This window comes from Crocuta crocuta, unplaced genomic scaffold (assembly GCF_008692635.1).
Source record: "Crocuta crocuta isolate KB4526 unplaced genomic scaffold, BGI_CrCroc_1.0 scaffold141, whole genome shotgun sequence".
Classification (NCBI taxonomy): Eukaryota; Metazoa; Chordata; class Mammalia; order Carnivora; family Hyaenidae; genus Crocuta; species Crocuta crocuta.
In genome coordinates, this window is record NW_027527951.1 from 864,399 (window position 1) to 884,705 (window position 20,307).

Consider the following 20,307-nt stretch of genomic DNA (forward strand, 5'->3'; position numbering starts at 1 on the left):
GGTTGCCTGTTACATTCTGAACAAAATGGAAACTCCTCACCATCCCCAAAAGACCTTCCGTGAGACAGTCTCACACGTCTTCTCTCTGTTGTTTGAAAATAAGGTAGTTTTAACTTGGAGCCATAGTACTTGCCAGCCTCTCCTTGCAGAGGAGACCATGTGTATTCATAGCAGTCTCCTTTGGTCTCTCTCTCTCTTAATGATTGGAATATTTTTCTAGTAGCAGGTTAAGACTAGTTAGAAAGGCTTAGATAAAGGTAAGATTTGGATAGACTTATTGATTCAAAACTCAACCCTAACTTTGACTCAGAAACACTGTAAGGAATGTCTTTAAGAGAAACTAATGGGGAGATACTTAATTCTCCTTTTTGTAACCGAGAAAAACATATTTCCTTAAATAACAAACTACAAGAATTGTTAGATTGTAGAAAATATTCCACTGACAGACTTCATCTTTCTTTAAATATTGATCCAGGTGAAAATCAATGTTTTTTTTATTTGAAATTTGGTAGTTAAAAAGTCAAGCTTAGGATACAGTCTTTTAAGAGCTATAGAAAATCACAGAAGCCAATGTTTTACTAAGTTGGTAACTATAACTGGATAATAAGTTATATGTAACTATAACTGGATAGTATCCCAAAGTTATAGTGATAGAAGTTTAAACTGAAACTAAGACCCTGATCCCTTATTTCTCAGTCACTAGTTCATTTTCTGACACTTGATTTTGAAAGTTCAGGGGGTTTTTTGTTCGTTTGGTTTTTTTGTGTGTTTGTTTGGTTTTGTTTTTATAAAGTGACTACTTTAGGCTTTTTCTTCTAGATTTGTTTGATTACACTGAAAGAATCCTCTATCGGTACTCTGAAAACTGATCCAAAAGTTAAATTATGAATTATTGGAATAAACTTCAATGCTTTAGTAATTAGGTATGAAAGAATACATAGATGCAAATAATAAATATAAAATAAAAAATATTTATATACTTAAAAATTATCTCAGTCAGTCAGGTTTAAAGCTATCTTTCCCTTTTTTTCTCTCCTTTTATCCCTCTTACCGATGTCTCATGGATATTTTGATACTACCTGGAAAATATCATTACTTTTATCTTTATGTTTCCATTTCCATAGTTACAATTCTAATTAAAACTCTCATTATTTTTTGCTTGAGCTATTTCTGTAATGTCCTAAGATTAACGTAACATAGGAGGTGATGTTTCTTCATTGTTTAAGATTGACTCTGCCATGCACATCTACTATAGCCTCCTTGGAGTTCTAGAAAATTGGTGCATTAATTTGTTCAGTTAATTAGCACATCCTAGTGAGCTCTATCCCTGAGATGGGCACTATACACATGGAGGTCAACTCACTATCCAGCCAAGTGATAGATATTAATATAGCTTAGGAGCTGCTAGAAATGTAACTCATAGAAATATGGCTTCATTGCTCTAAGAACCAGAATAAAAACAAATTCTTCCCAAAAGTATTGAAGAAATTTCACTGAGAAGGTGACATTTTAGGTGGATCTCAAAGACCCAGGAGACACACCAAATTTAATGTTTGAAAGCTTCTCCTGAACTGAAAGTTTCAAGATGAGTCATTCAAAACTTGTTAGCAGTCTGAAAAGTTGTGAGGTTAGGATACTGGGAATGCAGGTTAATTGGGGAAAGTAAAGTGATGTGACTCTAAAACCTAACATGGCATATATAGCCAGAAGGCTTTTTATTTTCTGGCTGACTTAAGAGATGCCTTTATCTTTCTATATAATCTCCATTTGCATCCATCCAAAATCTATCTTTTTGGTCAAAAAAGATTGAAGAATGCCTGATGAACAGTATCGGAGGAAAGTCTGGAAAAAAGGGAACAACAGATTATGGAGGCTGATATTTCTTTTTCTGAGATAATATAGGTTTCATTCTTTAAACAAGAGTTTCAAATAGCCAACTTTATGAAGGATGAGAAGGTCAACTTAGTGGAAAAGTTAAGGTTAACTGATGGAGACTGACAGTGAGAAATTTTGGGAGCTCATGGTTTTGCGAAGGTCTAAATTAAGGCAATGAAAAAGGAAAGATTAAAAGAAGCAAAATTCAAGAGTGATTTCTGAGGCCAGAGCAGATGTAAAATCTACAGACCTTGTCAACTGAATGAGGAAGCTGAATCTAAGATCAAAACAAGTTTTATAGATGATAAGCCCTTGGGTTAATAGGAAGACCATATTTAGAAAATAGTAACACAAGAAGTGAAAGAAAGCGATTTACTTGAAGACTGGGGGAAGGAGGTGGAGAACAGATACAGTTTTAGTCAAGTATAAACTAGATGTTTTTTATTAGGTAAGATTTAAAAACACCCCACCAGGAAATGTATTTTTTTGTTAAAAATAAATCTTTAAACATTATTAGAACTATTAATAATGCATGCAATATTTTGGACATTACTAAACATGAAATTCTAAGTTTCAGCCAAATTTAAATAAAATTATCAATCAAATTAGCTTTATTATTGTTCTAAACTTCTTGAAAATTATATCACTGGTTTATTAATTTTGTGAATTCATTCTTAGGAGTCCTACTTGCATTCTGAATTCATGTTTCTTCTGGAATATGCACATCAAGTAACTACGAAGATTCATTAGTGAATCTTCACTGATCAGTATGAGTTTGTAACTGTTCTCTGTTAAGAGAGTAAATTTCAGTTATTTGGACTAAATAACTTCAAGCTCAAAATGACCTTGGGGCTTGACGCTATTTCTAAGTAATATCTTAAGTGACCCTTAAACTATGTTTAGTTTGTTCTGATTCAAGTTTGCTTGAGGTTGAAATACAGCAAAAATAGACATTTCTGTCTTTTTTTTCTTCCAATGTCAAATTAGAAGAAAACCTATTAGAAGTCTAGGTATCTAGCTTATTTTAGAAGCATTCTCAGAATAATACCTTACATCAAACTGTTATTTGATGATCATCTACTACTCTAAAAATGACTGAAAAGTCCATGCCTATGGAACTTACAAAACATCAAGGTAATTTCACCTTTTCCAAAGCTGTCTGTACAACTTTATGAAGTTTATCATTCTATCTTTGGGGAAAATATACAGTGGGACAAGCTGAAGTCCCAGAATAAGAAATAAATCATTTGTGGTAACATTAACAGGCCATTCCTAACAATCACCAAAATTATTCTTAGATGTAGGCACTCGTGAATTTCTTTTAGCTATTATTTTGCACCACGGAATGAAAGGGTTACATACCAAATGCCTGAAAATCTCAACTCCAAGTACAATGTTGCTTGTGAGCCAGGACTTGCAGATAAATTCTGGCTGTTTGTTAAAATTAGCCCTAATCTAGCTCTGAATTTCCTTTCTTCCAGGTGTTCAACAGCATAATTATCTACTTTGCACAGAACTCCATGTTAACAACTTTAAGTATATGTGTATGTATATTTACATATATATATAATTTATTCATTTATTAAATCATATATACATTTTAAAATCACAGTAAAAAAAGAGACTCCCATATAGAACAGAGAGACATAACAGCTATTCCTGAGAAGTTTATTATCTAGTAGTAGACAGAGGGTTAAAAAACACCAACATTGAATAGCTTAGAAGTGGTGGAAAGAAATGAAAAAGTGATCAAATTTGACATCACTCCCTCCCCCACAAAAAGTCCTTAGGAAGGACAGAGTAATCAGTTTGCTTAATTAAGAAACATTTTAAAAATTAAGAAAAAAGTCAAAGGTGATATTTTTTAAAGTAACATGCATTACTCTTACCTGGCTAAAATTTTATTCATTCGTTTTTTGCAGCCAATGGAGAAAATATTAGAAAACAGAAATATACTCAAAAGTCATTTATAATACTACTAACTAAAGATAATAAGCACACATCCTTGTGTTTCTTTTCAGCTCTTGCTCCTACAATTATCTAATTCTACAAATTTACTGTCTTCATCTCTGACAGGATACTGTGGTATGCCATCCAGATGCCCTTCAGCCCTGAGGCATTCTTGCTTCTACTGTTGGGAAGGTTGGAACCACAGGCCCATAGCTGAGTGGCTCTTTCAGAGTCACCCTCAGCTGAAAAGATGCCTGTAAGAATGAATCCCCTTTTCCAAATGCCTTGTAGTTGAACTCTTTCCTCAGCTCAGTTCTGCTTCATTTCCTTAAAGGTATTGATCCCAAGGGCACTCCTTACAAAACTTCCTGCAAGCAAATATCTATCTCAGAATCTTGTTTTCCAGGAATCCCCATTGAAAACCCTATTCAAATGATTTTTTAATCAGTTTCCCCTCACGTGAAAATATGCATTACCAACTCAGCATTACTAATTGAAACTGATGTATAAAATATTTTCAGGGACTTCATGCTCTTTCATCCTATGAACATATTTACTTAACATTCCCTATTACTTAACAATTAAGAAAAAGAATTCAGAAGATACAAGAGAGTTGCAGGAAGGGAAGCATCAGACATGAAGTCTGGCAGGTTAATTGGCCAAGTGTAGGATAGAAATGCACATTTACCTTGACAAGAGAAGAGAGTCTAAAGAGCAAGAATGGTAAGGTAAGAAATGCAATTGACAATGGAGTCCTGAAAGCCACGGTAAAAAGTTAGAGTTAGAATCATGAAGGGTAAGAAGATTATTTGATTAAAAAAAAAAAACATTGGGGGAAAGTTATTCTAGAAGGTCCATGGGAATTAAGTACAGTGGAGAAAACCTGGAGGCAAGGAAGTGACTAGGTCTCTAGCTCTCTTCCTCAGGTGGAAGAGAGACCAGATGCCCGGGATAAAATGTTGGCTATTAAGTTGGAAAGGGAGGCCGAAGAAACATAATAGACACCTCCCCCCCCCAAAAATGTCAAGGCTTAGTGATGGATTGGATCTAGTGAGAAAAATAGAAAGGGAAAGGGAAAATGATGATAAAATATTTAGCCTGGGGGACAGGAGGAAGATGAAACTTTTAATGGTTGGTAGTGAAATTCAGAAAGGGTGACTGTGGGTAGCAGAAGCTGATTAACTTACAATCCGATAGGTTAAATTCTTGGTGTAAGGATTTGCAAGGGAAGATAATGTGGGGGGGAGGGAGGATAAATATATGTTTTCTTATCTGTGTAAGATGTGCAAAAAACTCAAAAAATATTTAATTGTAGCAAAGTGGAAAACAAAGTCATGTCATAGCAACTGGTACATATAGGTATGCACAAGACTGGAGTTTTCTCAAAAAAGCAATCAGCGTATTAACAGCAAGAAGTCATACCTATTTAAACAAATTGTGTGTGTGTGTGTGTGTACATATATCCTCTAATAATATAATTATACTTTCTTCTACAACCTTGAAAACTAAGTATAGAATATTACATTTCTTGGGACAATAAGCAGATCTCCTATTTATAGAGAAATAAGTATATTACTTAATCAATACTAAATTTTCTCACAATAATAAAAGCTTAGACAAATTTTATAACTGGACCAGTTTTGCCACATTTGGATGTAATTCATAACTTGATATTAAATATAAGAAGCTAAGGATTATTAGATGAATGAAAAAGATAATTAAAGTTGTTTTGAAGAAATAGCTTAGAATGTTAAATTCTTGATACATTTCTCATTTTTAAACTATTTTGACAATAGAGCATAAGTGCTAATTGGTAATTTATTAATACAATCCACTTATCTCTGATCCTCATCCCAATTTGCCTACAGTCTATTCATTCTTTACCTCCATAGTGTTCTTGTATAATACATGCAGTTCTGGCCTTCCAGGCTGATGTTGCTTGCCTAAGAAGCTATTTGAGAGCCCTTTGTTTCTTTCCTTGCTTCAAAACCCCATTGAAATGAGGGTAACATTTAGGGGCCAGGAGCACAATCTTTCAATGGCTCAAAGCCACAGGTATGATGCCAAAGTTGTACCAGTTTCCCTACAGCCTTAGTGAGTCTAAGGGATCTTACACTGTACAAAGAAATAGAAAAAAGCCTTTCACAGGTTGCCTTACATTTTGCAATCTTGCTTCTTAAAGCCTCTCTTTACCCTCACAAAGTGATACCTATAAAAAAGCTTCCTTTTTTTTTTCCCATAAGGCCCTGATGCAAGTTCATAATATCTAAAACAATTACTGTGGTATCAAGCCCATGATTTCCTCTCTGTTGCATGTACCTCTTAGCTCTTTCCTCCCCAATATCCTTAATACAAAGGATTCAGAGGGGTGACACCAGCAACATGGTTGAAGAAGACATGTATCCCCTTCTTTGTATCCCCACTCAGCAACAATTTGGCATCCATTCATGGACAAAGTGTCTTTGTGGGAGCTTTTGTTTTTTCCCCATCAAGTAATTTGCTTACCCTTCATTATTCTATATCTAGCCACTTTATTCTTACATGTAATAGAAGTTTGCAAAAGGACTACATGATGTCCAGGAAATTCAGGGGCCCATGAACTGGCTGCAGCAAGTTTCCTTGGATGTGATATTTATGACAATTCTTCTCAGTCTGCATACACATAGAGCTAATCCTCGGAGTAATCATACATACCCACGTATCAATTATTTGTTATGAACAGAAAGCCTAGATGGTCCAGGACACACCAAAAGTAAGAGAAAGAAGAATCCTTTTCTTCATGCCACCTGAGTGTCTTAACCTGTGACAGCCTTTAAGCTGTTTAGAACCAGGTTGGCCTTTGAAACTAATCTTCGGACACTTTTGAGACAAGTTGCCCTTTCTCCTCATTCCCTGTTATACATTTCTGCTAGTACTTGTGAATATGTTGCTTCCCCAAAGTTACCTCTTGGGGAAGTAATCAGGAAACTATAATTTCAGGAAGGAAATCACAAGGACAAGATACAAAGGAACGAAGGACAAGATACAAAGTGAGTTGTCTTTTTTTCTTTTTTGTTTCTTTTTTTTTTTCCTCCCTGAGGTCATAATTTGGACTATGAAGCTGGTTTTACCTGTTCATCATGTTATCAAGGAATCTTGGCTGAAAGATGCTCTTTAAAGACGTGGAGTGTTGGACTGGATGTCGAGACGTTTGTATTCAGGCTTCTTTGGTGCTACTGTTTGAAAATGCAAAGACATCCTGACTTTGCCATATTTTTCCATTTTAATGTAGAATGAATGATCTCTGAGTCCTCTCAGAGAATATTGTGTGACTGAACTGGAACTTCCTTTCGAAATATTTAGAATTATCACTCAAAGTTGCATGCCTAAAATAGTTTTTTAATACAGCTATTTTTACTCTTTTATAGCTGCTGTGTTATTATATTTGTGTACACCAATAGCTGTTACTTTTTATTTTTTACTTGAAGTATAGTTGACACACAAACTCATCTTCATGTGATGCAGGAGGGTTTTGAGAAACACTGCTGGTAAGTGACTCTCTACCCCTGATTGGAAACTTCAGGACAGAAGACTTGCTGCTTCTTTAGGAAATGAATCTGTAGGGAACAAAAAAAGATATGCTTTACAAGTAAGGAGTTCACTGTTCTAGAAGACTGAAAATGAAAGTAGATAATTATAATATGTGGGGGAAAAAGAAAGTACTAAACAAATTCCTAACCTGCTTGTCAAAGGATCTAAATAAAATTTAAAAATTAACATCTGTACTTTCAAAATTAAAGCAACTCAAACTTGATCAAGAATACACTTATTATTTAAATAAAACTAAACCACAGGGTAATTTTAAATAACAGGTTTTGCTACTTTATTTCAAAATGATTGCATGTAGAAATATTCAATGAATTCATAATTTCAAAAGACATTTTTATTCTGACAAGCAATAATAAATTAAAGATTTCAAATGTTACTTTGTATACGATGGGTTATCTAATAAATAGCTGATGACTTAACTCTGATAATGACTGGATGGTTAACAGTAATGATTTAAAAAGATATGATGATGTAAAATAATATTAATAATGTTTCATTTCTTTTTTCTATTATTCAAAAATCAGAGAATTATTATCATATGTAGCATCTTTCTTTGAAAATTATCAGAGTACAATAAAAGAAGTGTTTTTTAATTTATATTTTCTAATAATTTTTGATAATGCACTTATGAGTAAACGTAACACAACTGCAAGTTGCGTAGAATAAACAGGAAAACCCCAGTGTCCAGTTATTACAAGATGGAAAATAGTCATTAATGAGTAATACAGAAGAATGAACAAAACCCATACTGTAATATTTGTAAATAGCTTTTAATTTACTTCATATATCAGTTTTTATGTTAACTCTATTAATGATATATTTATTTTTATATTGAGGACTTAATTTATCTCAAAACACCTATAGTCTGCCTTAAAATATCTTGCATTAAAAAAATCCCTTCCATTATAAGCAAGGGCTCATTCCTGACATAGATAAAGGTAGCTTTTGTATTTATCAGCCAGTCAGTTAAAAAAATCAAATAAGTTGGGGCGCCTGGGTGGCTTAGTCGGTTAAGCGTCCGACTTTCGCTTGGGTCATGATCTCGCGGTTCGTGGGTTCGAGCCCCGCATCGGGCTCTGTGCTGACTGCCAGCTCAGAGCCTGGAGCCTGTTTCGGTCTGTGACTCCCTCTCTCTCTGACCCTCCCCTGCTCATGCTGTCTCTACCTCTCTCCTAGAAATAAATAAAACATTAAAAAAAAAAATCAAATAAGCAACTCAAAATGTGCAAAGAAAGTTTATTTTTACTGTAATCAATAACAAGAAGAAATTTAATTTCAAGCCTTTACCTGCATTCATCCAGCATCTTATATACCTTATTTCATATAATTCTCACAACATCTTTATAGGAAAACACACATTAATGGTCAGTGTTACAAAGAAAATAAATGAGTGGGGGCAAGATGAAACGTGCCCATAGTCCCGGAGTCCTGAGGATTCAAACTTACGTGTACATAATTCCACAGCCAGTGTGTCCAGCTTCTGCCTATTGGCTGCCCATGCAATCCCACCTTCCTGCCAGAAGACTGCATCCTAAATCTCACCCGTGAGGTTTTTATGACTCTCCGGCCATATTTCCAGAGACGCCAGATCTGGATGAGCAGTGCATACCATCTAGTCTAATGGCATCATCTTACAATATAAAATAAAGTTTCTACAACAATGTGGCCAATATCTCCTCCATATCATTCCTCCTTACATCTCTGTTTTTTCTTTTCCAATGAACAGCATAACACTCTCCTTTGGATGGGGAGATAGCACCGATGCCATGTGTGAGGAAAACACCAATTTTCTTCCTCCTTAGGAAGGACTACCACAAGATATATCGCATCGATAGGTCTGAATAGATAACCTATTCCAGAACTGAAATACAGCTTATTTTTTACAGGCAAGACTACCTTCAGATTTGAGAGAGGTAAAAATATGTGATGAGAGTGTGGTGGTAACAAGAGAAAGAAAAATTGAAAAAGATTTGGTCTAACTTGCTTCCCCCTGTTTGCAGCTGCATTTATTAATTTTCAATAGTTACCATTATAACTGCTCTGGTGACAACAGTAAGAACTTGTCTCACTGAAATCTTTAGGACAGAAAAGGTTGCTTTGCCAAACTAAGCAATTCTGCATTTCCCATAATGCAGGTTAACTCTCTAATAATTGGTATATCATCACCAGTTATGCTCCTTGAAGACACATATTTCAAAGTTCCTTTTCCACACCACATAGGAAATATCATTAATGCTTGAGACTGATATTTTTTCCAAATTACATTTTTCAGTTTTGTTTTCAAAAGAAAATGTGTATGGGGTGCCTGAGTGGATCAGTCAATTAAGCTTCCAACTCTTTATTTTGGCTCAGGTCATGATCTCACGGTTCATGTGATCGAACCCCACATAGGGCTCCACACTGAGAGCAAGGAGCCTGCTTGGGATTCTCTTTATCCCTCTCTCTCTCTCTGCCCCTCCTCCATGTGCACTCACACTCTCTCTCAAAAAAATAAAAATAAAATAAAGAAGATGTGTATATGTGTGTGTTTTCTTCATTTTCTCTTGCATGAATAGCAATTCCTAGCAGAGTAAGAGTAATATTTCAAAAGTTTTGTTCGTTCTATATGAACGGAATCCAAGTAGTACATATATATATTATATACATATAATATATATAGTATATATAGTTGTGTATAGCACACATAGGTGTATATGTATAGTACGAAAACATATGTACATAGTATAGATACAGTATACATACATGGCTATATACAGTATGTATATGGTTACACATTAAGTGAAATATAATCACTCAACATGAGTGATTTGATGTATAATATTAGATATTCTGTAACTTAGAATTGATTTCAATCCAGCTTGCAGGGCACAGTGAATTGAGGAGAATTAGTATGATACCTTGAAAAAGTCTTTTAATCCTTTCTTTTGAGAGGGGACGTGACATTTAGGTAAATTAGAAAGTAGAGGGTGCTGGTGCCTTTCATAAGATGTAAAACGCTTCACTTGGTACTAATGTACATAAAGCAATTAGTTACTTGTCATGATGGGTGTTCCCTAAGGCAGTGCACTTTCTCCATTAGTATTTATATCTACATGCCATTATATGTTGCGTAGCAATAAATAGATGAGACAGGCTCAGAGAATTACTCCAGTCATGTGCCATCAAGAAAAGAGATATTAGCAAACATTATTAGCATACAGGTGGAGTTGGATCATTTTGTTTCCAGTGGGATATTTATTTTTAAATGCTGGCTGAGAATGCAACATTTAAAACTGATTAACCCTTAGAGATGAAGTTATTTCTTTATCGATTAGTAAATATTTTTGGCTACTGATCATGATCATGACAGTTTTGTTAGAACTCATCTCCTCTCCCTACCCTTCCCCGAATACCCTGCCTGCTCAGCTTGAAAATTCAAAGGTTTCTTATGTTTGAAAAATATTACATATGTGAAGAGAAACTCATTTCAGGAATCTTAAATATAAAGCCACATATGTCCTGTCACATCCTAGGCTTAGGGTATATAGCCAAAATGAAAACAAGCTTATGTTATTTTACGTCATTTCCCTCTAAATATATTCTCTCCCCCCTTCTCTCCCTCCCTCCCTCTTTCTTTCCTTCCTTCCTTCTTTCTTTCTTTCTTTCTTTCTTTCTTTCTTTCTTTCTTTCTTTCTTTCTTTACTCTCTTCCTCCACCCAAAGATCTTGAATATTCATGTCTTAAAATATAATCTATTTTCAATTTGGTTCTTTTCAAATATATGTTCTATTTAAAAAGCTATTAAATTTTGATTCATCAGCTTTTCCAGTGAAATTATTAAAGCGTAATCGGCCGCATTCACCAGACTTGCAGAAAATATTTATGAGTGTCTCATCTATTCAAAGTGTTGAAAATTATCAGAGAGTCTGTCCTCTGGGCTAACTCCCATAGGGTTCATATTTTGTTTAGAGCTTGCCACACCGTATGACACTTGCCTCTATATGGGTTTCTCTCTCGTAATTGTTCACAATACGTTTTCAGGCCAAATAGAACAAACCTGGTAATACGGAAACACTGAAATACTGAAGCCCTGAACCACGTTCTTATTGATATGTGTCTTAAGAATCTGAAAACATTTTTAGTTATCATTCATTTAAAAATCATGGCTCTTTTCCAAATAAGTTCTCATGCTCTGTTAGGGGGACATAGCTAAAATAACTGGTTAATCATTTTATAAATATCAGACTTATTTTTATAAATATATTTTTAAATATAAAAAATATTTTATATTGAAATTGATTAGTAATATTACCATTTAAGTCAATTCATTGTTTTATCACCTACGTAGAAATCTAAGTATTATGTGTAGAAGGTAATTTAAATAAAAGGTAAATATAAGTTATTTGACATAAAGAAGTTCTGGTTTTTAAAGGATTTATTGTGTCACCCCCTACCTACGATAATTTGGGGGTCAGTACATATCTGATATTTGGTAATCAAAAATTATCCCTGGCTTAAAGCATGCAACATTTCTCTAAATTATACATTCTAAACCTTGGAAATTAACTATCACAAGAACGAAATGAAAGTCACCTTTACCTATTATATTATTATGGCCACTTGGAGATAGTACATAGATTAAAGAAAATTGGATTCTAAAATATAAATATATAACTCCTAGCACAGAAAGACAAAGATGTTGCTGCATGTGCAGTGGTGCTTCAATTCTTCTTCTGTTCATGGTCCCTGCACAGTATTGCAGAGTCGGGGAAGTCAGTACACAGAGGAAACATGCAATGTCCTTGAATGATCTTTTCTATTGTGAATGTTGGGCAGGGAGAATTTAGCCTTGAGTATGTACTCAAGACAAAATCTATAGAGAATAAAAAAGACTGAATAGTCTGGAAATATTTCTAGATCAACATCCTTCAAAATAACTCACAGAGAAAAATTCTTGCCAGAGAGATTTAATACTGCACATGATGAGCCACTCAGGACAGGGGCTAAGGATTGTAAGCTTTCTCTCTAATTATAAAATCCTACACACTCTTGTTTTACCACTGTTTTCCAAATATTAATTATAAATTTGTGCTTCCAAGCACTGTATCGGCCTCAAGAAAAGTCTTATAAATTAGCTAATGTAACAGAGTTGATTAAATAGTGAATCACTACTATCTGCTGAATATATTGTTGCTGTTTTTTCCAAGTAATTCCACAAGCATACCAACTATATCTATCAATTTCAGGGTCAACTATGAAAATCCCAAGCCATTTTTTTCTGTATGTTAGGTTATTAAACAAATAATTTTCTATGTTAGCATAAAAAAGTCTATTCCAACCTGTATAAAATGTTGCCAACTCTTTTCATCTATGGCAACACAGTGAGATAAAAGTAAAAAATCTGTCCCAAATATTTTATTGAAATACTCTTCTAAAACTTTCTTTACAAAAGTAAAGGCATCAATTGAGTTATGGTTTTCTCCTGGAGGTTTTCATTGCCACTTTGTTTCAATGGAGGAGAAAAGTGAATTTGGAAATTGGCAAACATTCCATTTAACAGATTTTTATTAAGTAATTACTTGGAGAAAAATACAGTTAAGACTGGATATATAATTTGTGAGGTTCAATGTGTAAAAGGAAAATGTAGGGACCTTTGTTCAAAATACAATAACTTCAAGATGGAGAAGGCAGGGCATTAAACCAAGCACAAGGCCCTACTAAATGTGGGGCCCAGCGAAACTGCACAGGTCATATGCTCATGAAGCTGGCCCGGCTGCTGCATGACCGGGAATACCGAAAGAGGAATACGACATTTCTACCTCACATAGAATTGAGGAAGGGCACAGGGAGGTTTATTGTGCTCTTACCTGGAATCTAACCCCAGTGGTTCCCTTTTTTCTTAAAGATTCAAGAAAGGCTTATAAAAGAATTAGTATCAGAACTGGATTCTGAAATGTATGCTGGGCTTAGCATGGGGAGAATAAGGAAATGAAATTATTTTAGACAAATGCATGTAACGAAGCAGAAACTTAGGGAAAGAAAAGAGCAAGGTGTGTTGGATATAGTGTGTGGGTCAAGTTCATGTAGAGTAGGCAGCAGTGATAAAATTATAGGTTAGGATCAAAATAAGGAATTTCATGAATACTAGGAGTGTGAGTTTGAATTTCACTTTGTAAGCAAATGGAAGTCTTTAAGTAACATGATCACAAACAGGCAGCAAGATGAAACGGGAGTAGAAGACGAGCAGGGATACAAGGGTGCAGTGTCTAATTAGTAAGCCAGTTACACTAGCTATCAGGACCTGGATTAGGGAGACAGCTCCAGACACGGAAAACAAGGAAACAAGCGATGGGGATAATAAACATCGCAATGAAGTACTGTTATACATGAGAGGCAGTGGAGGATTATTTAAATGACCATGAGTCTCACACAACTCAGCAAAAGAGAAGGAAAAGTGGGGTTCTTGGACAACTCAGAAGTCTTTTGCTGAAAAACTGGACAAGTCTATTAATAAATTTAGAAGCAAGAAATGTACAATGTAATAAGAAGGGATTATTTGGCCATATACCAAAGGATAATAATTTTTAATAAGGATAATTATACTATCTGAGAGAATGATGGTTCCATCTGTGAGTAGGTCATGGTAAAGAAAAAAAATATTTTTATGTTGTTATCTGTTTCTGTAACAAGACAATCAAGGATCATGTATACACCTCATATTGTCTGGGTTGAAAATGTTCTCAGCAAATTTAGTATCATCTCTTTGTATATTAAACTCTATGTGAAAGCAATAATAATCATCTTTCTTTTTAAATCCCTGAACCCCTCATATTCCTCAAATCCACACACATGTATAGATCAATTACAAAGAACCAGGCGTGGAAAGCACTGAGGGGGTTCATAGTCCTCAGGTAAGTCAGTCTGTGCTCTGGGAAAACCAGATGATGATACTCATTCTACTAGAAGGCTGGCGCAGCTGGAGGAAAGAGAAAATGGGCCTTTTTGAGTGAAAGGAAATCAAAGTTTTCTTCACAATCATGATTCTTGCACTGAATCTTTAAAGGGGCAATTTTTCCATTCATGAATGTATATGGAATGGTGTGCATACATTAACATGGCAGGGACATTGTAGCAAACTATTTTTTTTAACATACCTTCCAAAGACAAATATAGCAAAATCAAATACATGAATAATAACAAAATACTTTCTGTTCATTGTTTGTGTACCTTTTTACCAAAAAAAGTGGACAAAATGGTCTTTTAAAATTACAAATATAGTAGACTGAAGTATAAAGGCATAGTACTCGTAGCTTTTTTTCTGATGAGATTTTTCATTTTATAAACTTAAATATCTCTTTTTTTAAGCTCAAAGTCTCTGTTATATACACATTTATAACATGCTTGAATATTGCCGAATTGAGCCATGGATATTTTAGGACAGATATTGGGGGAAGTTATGTTCAATACTAATGTCTGTACCATTTAAACAATGGAAGCATCAGATAAGTAACAACATTTGGACAGCAAGTCAATATGACTATGAAAGGTCTCCAATAATGAGCAAATTCAGACCAATACACAGTTTGAGTATTTGGCCTTCTTATTGACAAAGGTTGCTTTCAATCACACTGTATCTATTACCATATCAATCATCACTCTAAATGAATACAATGTTATCATTGACAAAGACATCACTTAAGCTGAGAAAGTAAAGATTCTAAATAACAAAATAATGAAAGGTAGGTTGTTCACAGCAGGAAAATGAAAAACATACCTTAAAGACCTATTCACAGGAAAGTGAAAAAAATTGAGGACACATATGGGGAAAAAATCCTTACTTGCTCACAAGAACCTTGAATAGAGTACAGTTAATGTTATATTGCCATTTATTAAAGTTAATGTAAAGGGGCATTTTCTTTGGTATACAAATTAAGATATGGCATTGAACTGATAAAAATGATTTACATGCAGGATTAAAGTATTGGCAGCTTTATAGAGTGAAATGTCACTATTTTGCTGTACCTTCAAGTTTTACATTTCCTCCTTTAAATCCCTGTCAGCTTTCATGAACAGCAGAGAGTTTAATCAATGCTTGAAGTAGCAATAGCATAACATTGAATATTTCCCTTGTTAGTAATCAAAATGTTTAGTAAACATCATTGAGTAAAATAACACACATATATGCTAATTATCACGTTACAAATTAAATACGATTTCATGTTAAAGTTCTGTGCATTTAAAAGTCTACATTTCCACTAAATAAACTGTTTTATATTTCCTGGTTTTAGCCTTAGGCATTTGGCTTGCCATAAGTTCAAAGATCAGGAACCTAAAAATCTGTAGATGACACTTGAAACCGTGTAAAAAACATTCTGTGATACAAATCTCTTGTAGGATGAAATTCTGTGTGCGTGTGTGTGTGTGGGTGTGTGCATGTGTGTGTGTGTGAATATTCTTCAAAGGCTTGCATTTAGTTTGCAATTTTATTTAATTGTAATGAGATATCCTATTAAGATTCACTCGGACTCAAATAAAGGAAATAATGTTGTCATAACATTAAAAAATGTGAGATATTTATTTAGACTAATTTGTTAGATATCGAAATAATATTCAGGAAACAAAAGAGACAGAAAGATGGCATAAAATGAAGGAAACTGAGAGCAAAATTTCAAGCAGATTCAGCTGAATGAAGGCACCATGTGGAATAGCATGACACATCTGGCTATTAAGGAAAATCATACAAATGAGTGTGAGAAATGGCTGGACAATTTTATGGTGGGGGGTAGGATGAGCATGCAAAATGTAGAAGCATAAAGGTCACAAAGAAGGGAAATGGGAGGAAAGAAGCTTACAGCAATCTACCTTTATTAGACCAATGATTACTACTCACTTAGAAATTGCTTCTCGGGCCTATAAAATAGCTGAGCTTTAAGTAAAAGGGAAATGCTGTTGCTACTTATGAATGTTTTAAATGACCAGGATGCATGTCCCCTTCAAAGGTTTTGAAAAAATATCCTAAGTGGAAAATGAAACTTACTTTGCTTTCAAAATAATTCCTGTAGGTTAACATTTTTTTCCTGTTATAAATGCAATGTTTAAAGTCTTAACTTTAAAACTTTTTGTATAATAAGGAGAAATAACAAAAATTAATAAGGAAACATTTTTTCAAATGAAATATTTGCATAACACCAAGTAAGTAAATATATCTTTAACAGGTGAACGAAGATAGGACAATTATCCTTAGTGATATGTTAATATTAAATGTTTTTCTCTCTCATAACTTTGCTGTATTAGAAGCATATCTCTCATACTTAACTCATTTCAGAAATTTCATTCTCTTCTTGGCATACATCCCTCACCATACATCCTAGATCATCCTTGTATATATAGGTCATTGCTTCCTTAAATTGAATTATGCAATTCAAGGTAGACTAGCTTTTGACATTATGCTTTAAGATGACATTGCTATTTACACCTTCCCTTTTCCTTCAAATTCTGACATATTTACCCTTGCTTGTAACTCTATTTGCAAATACATTTTTTCACATATTTCATAGACTGAATATCTATACATGGGGAAGTAGCATATTATTCCTCTAACCAATAGGACTAGCTTTAGCCCTGGTCTGGGCCCTTCATTAAACCAAATTTGAGCCTTGATACAGTACCTTACAAACCTTAATGGAAATGAAAACTTTTGCTATTTCATGAAGCATATTGTCACAAACTTGTTAAAGCTTTATAAACAGCAGAACACTATATTTAATAACTCCTTTTAGAAGAATTAATTTATTATCACTAAAAAATTAGGAAAACAACGGAAAATAAAAAACCTGCAGTGAGATGCATTGTGTCATCTTAACGGAGAAGATTTGGATGATCAGATTACAATACCAGAGTACAATGGGTGTAACACAGACAGTCTTATCTGATCATAATCTAGAAATGGAAACCGGGAGATACAGCCAGGAGTTTCTAATTAGAGTGAAGGAAGACACTGCAGGTAGAGCTGATTTCATTCCTCCAATATAAAATAAAGACTTTCTGAAAGAAAAGTGGGTTTAAAGAAAATGTGTTGCTTAACTGTAGGAAAACAAAATTCTAAAAAATGAGCAAAGAGCTAAAAAGAACTAGCAAGCAGAAGAACGTTCCCTTCTAATGGATTCAGAACAGGGTACATTACAAAACCCTGTGGTTTCACCAACAAAAAGAGAGGAGAGGGGAGAGCAACAGAAAGGGTTTGAGCAACTCTTCCACTTGGGTCTCAGACATATCACATGATCATTAGTGAAAATGAAAAAGTAAACTAACAATAGAAATAAAAGAATTGCTACTTTTAGTCAAGCAGGGTCATGGAGAGCCACACATTATTGTTTACAGATTTATTGACTCATGGATGCTAGAGCTGAAATATCTCAGAGGATGATTGTTCCAGCCAAATGCATCAAACAGAGTATTTGTGCCGTTATTTTATAGAAATCCCTGAAGACAAAAGGAGTTTAAGAAATAATTATATCAACAAAAATAACTACTAAATACATAGCTGATAATAATATTATCATTAAAACAATAATAGCTAATGCATATACCTTTATAGGTACATATTTTTATTTAATGACATTTGTCATGAAATTTTAAAGAAAAATATTACTAGATAATATTTGCTTTATTCAGATTCCGCATCTAATTTTTTGTTCAGATGCTGTGGATCTCTGCTCTTTAGAAATTTTGTTAAGCCAGTTTATGACAGGTAATAAGGCAGTTGCAGCTTATCAGGACAAGTTGTCACTTGAATAATTTGTCCTAGAGTATTCTAGTTCATATTATTCTCACTATAAGCTGAGATAACAGCTTCGAGTTGTCACCCACACAAGCTATGACACACTAGGCAACCTCTCAGGATACTGGGCAAGTCCCTATCTCTAGTTCAAACTAAAAGTGCTCAAGAGAGTCATATCCTTATTCCAGAAATGTCTGTGGAGACACTCTACAAGGCAGTGATCATATGTTACATAAACTCACAAGAACCCTGAAAATAAATGATGCACCCATTTCACAAATGAGGAAATTTAGGCTTAGCAAGAGGCAAGTGACTTACTGTTGGTCACAAACCCAGTGACTGGGCACTGGCTTATAGACCTTAGAGACCACATTATCTCTACAAGACCATGCAAACTTCCATCGCCACTGCCAATCATCTTCTGGAATTCTATCATCTATTAACTATCTGATGATGCAATCTTAGGGTAATAAAATTTTGAGTCTAATGACTATGCAAACAGGAATATAAAGAGAAGGTATTAGAGGACCGATTAGCAAGCCATGGATTACTATATGCCATTATAGATGCTTTAAAATGGAAAGGAGAGCCTGGGTGGCTCAGGTCATGATCTTAGGGTTTGAGAGATAGAGCCCCATGTCAGGCTCTGTGCTGGCAGTGAGGAGCCTGCTTGGGATTCTCTCTCTCTCCTTCTTCCTCTGTCCCTCCCCATTCATGCTGTCTCTCTCTCGAAAGTAAATAAGCAGGCATTTAAAAAAATGAAGAGGAAGAAACTCAAAATCACCAAAATACAATTTTTAGATGAGTAATACAGTTTCTGAAATTACATTATGTTATCACATTGTAAATAATAATAATAAATATACATACATACACATATATTAATAACATGCACATAAATACATGCATACACACACACACACATATATTTTGTCCATTCCTTAAAACTCTTTTATCTTTTTTCTTCTTCAAGATAAGATTTTTGTTGTATACATTGTGGATGAGAAAAAAAATGCTCACGTACATACTATTAACTAGTATGATGTTAAAGAAAGAAGCTAGACTTTATTTTTTTTTANCGGAGGGGGAAGAGCGAATAATAGGGAGTAGAAAATACATAAAAGGGTCAAAAAGGAGAAAAGAAAAAGAAAAGAGAAGAAAACCGATGGACAAAGAATGGTTTAAAGCACATAACTGGATTTCCCAGCTACAGTTAAATAGCCATGTGTATGCAGTGCTGGTTGAAGAGCATAGAGAAAGAGAGAGAAGACAGGGTGGGGATGAGGCAACATTGNCAAACCCTGTACAAGTTACTTATATTCCTTCTTTTAAAAGTTTATTTATTTATTTTGAGAGAGAAAGAGAGTGCATGTGCACAAACACATGTGAGTGAGGGAGGGGTAGAGAGAGAGGGAGAGAGAAGAATCCCAAGCAGGGTCTTTGGCGTCAGCTCAGAGCACTACACGGGGCTCGATTTGCAAACTGTGAGATCATGATGTGAGCCAAAATCAAGAGTCAGTCACTTGACCTACTGAGCCACCCTGGAGGCCCAAGTTACTATATTCCTAAGAGATGAGATCTTCAGACAATCTCTTAACCTCTGGTAGTCTCCATTTCCATATCTGTAAAACTAAGATAATATTTAGATCTAGAGATAATTGTGAAGGTTGTGTGTAGCACATGGTAGAGCTGTATAAGGAGTAGGCTTCCTTTCCCTTCTGCCTTATCAGTGACTACATTGTTAGGCAGTGATTATTTTTCTCTGAATGTCAGTGTAGGCCAGCAAAGGGAGTCTATTCACATGACCAGTTTAAGTCCTACCATATAGTGTTATCAGCAAAATTGACATAAAAAATTACCTTCTGAAATTTTTCCACAAATCAGGGGAAATTTTTACTCAGAAAGTGGAAATACCTATACTATTTAGTCACAATTTTTGTTTCTTTGACTATTTATTCTTACGGTTACTTACATGCTTGAATTATTAGTTCATGAAGAAAAGAAATGGAAAAGCACAGTTATTTATTTATTAATTAGTTCAAAATTATATTGAGTCTGTTACATACCAAGCATCATGCACAATATCAATGATGTTGGCACACACCATCTACTAATTTCATGGGGAATCTGAGAAT

General features: G+C 34.5%; 1 long non-coding RNA gene across 3 annotated transcripts in view; it reads left to right on the forward strand.

Moving 5' to 3' along the window:
* Positions 1–9,061, forward strand: part of LOC144221962 (uncharacterized) — a 31,216-nt gene extending 22,155 nt beyond the window's left edge. Inside the window, exons 5-7 of one of the 3 annotated variants that reach the window (XR_013332239.1) lie at positions 3,357–3,419; positions 6,805–6,854; positions 8,878–9,061. This is a non-coding gene — a long non-coding RNA (uncharacterized LOC144221962). Of the gene's footprint in view, positions 1–3,356; positions 3,420–6,804; positions 6,855–7,232; positions 7,474–8,877 lie in introns of those variants that run through there. The other 2 variants (XR_013332240.1, XR_013332241.1) reach the window with 2 other exon arrangements.
* The last annotated feature ends 11,246 nt before the right edge of the window (positions 9,062–20,307 follow it).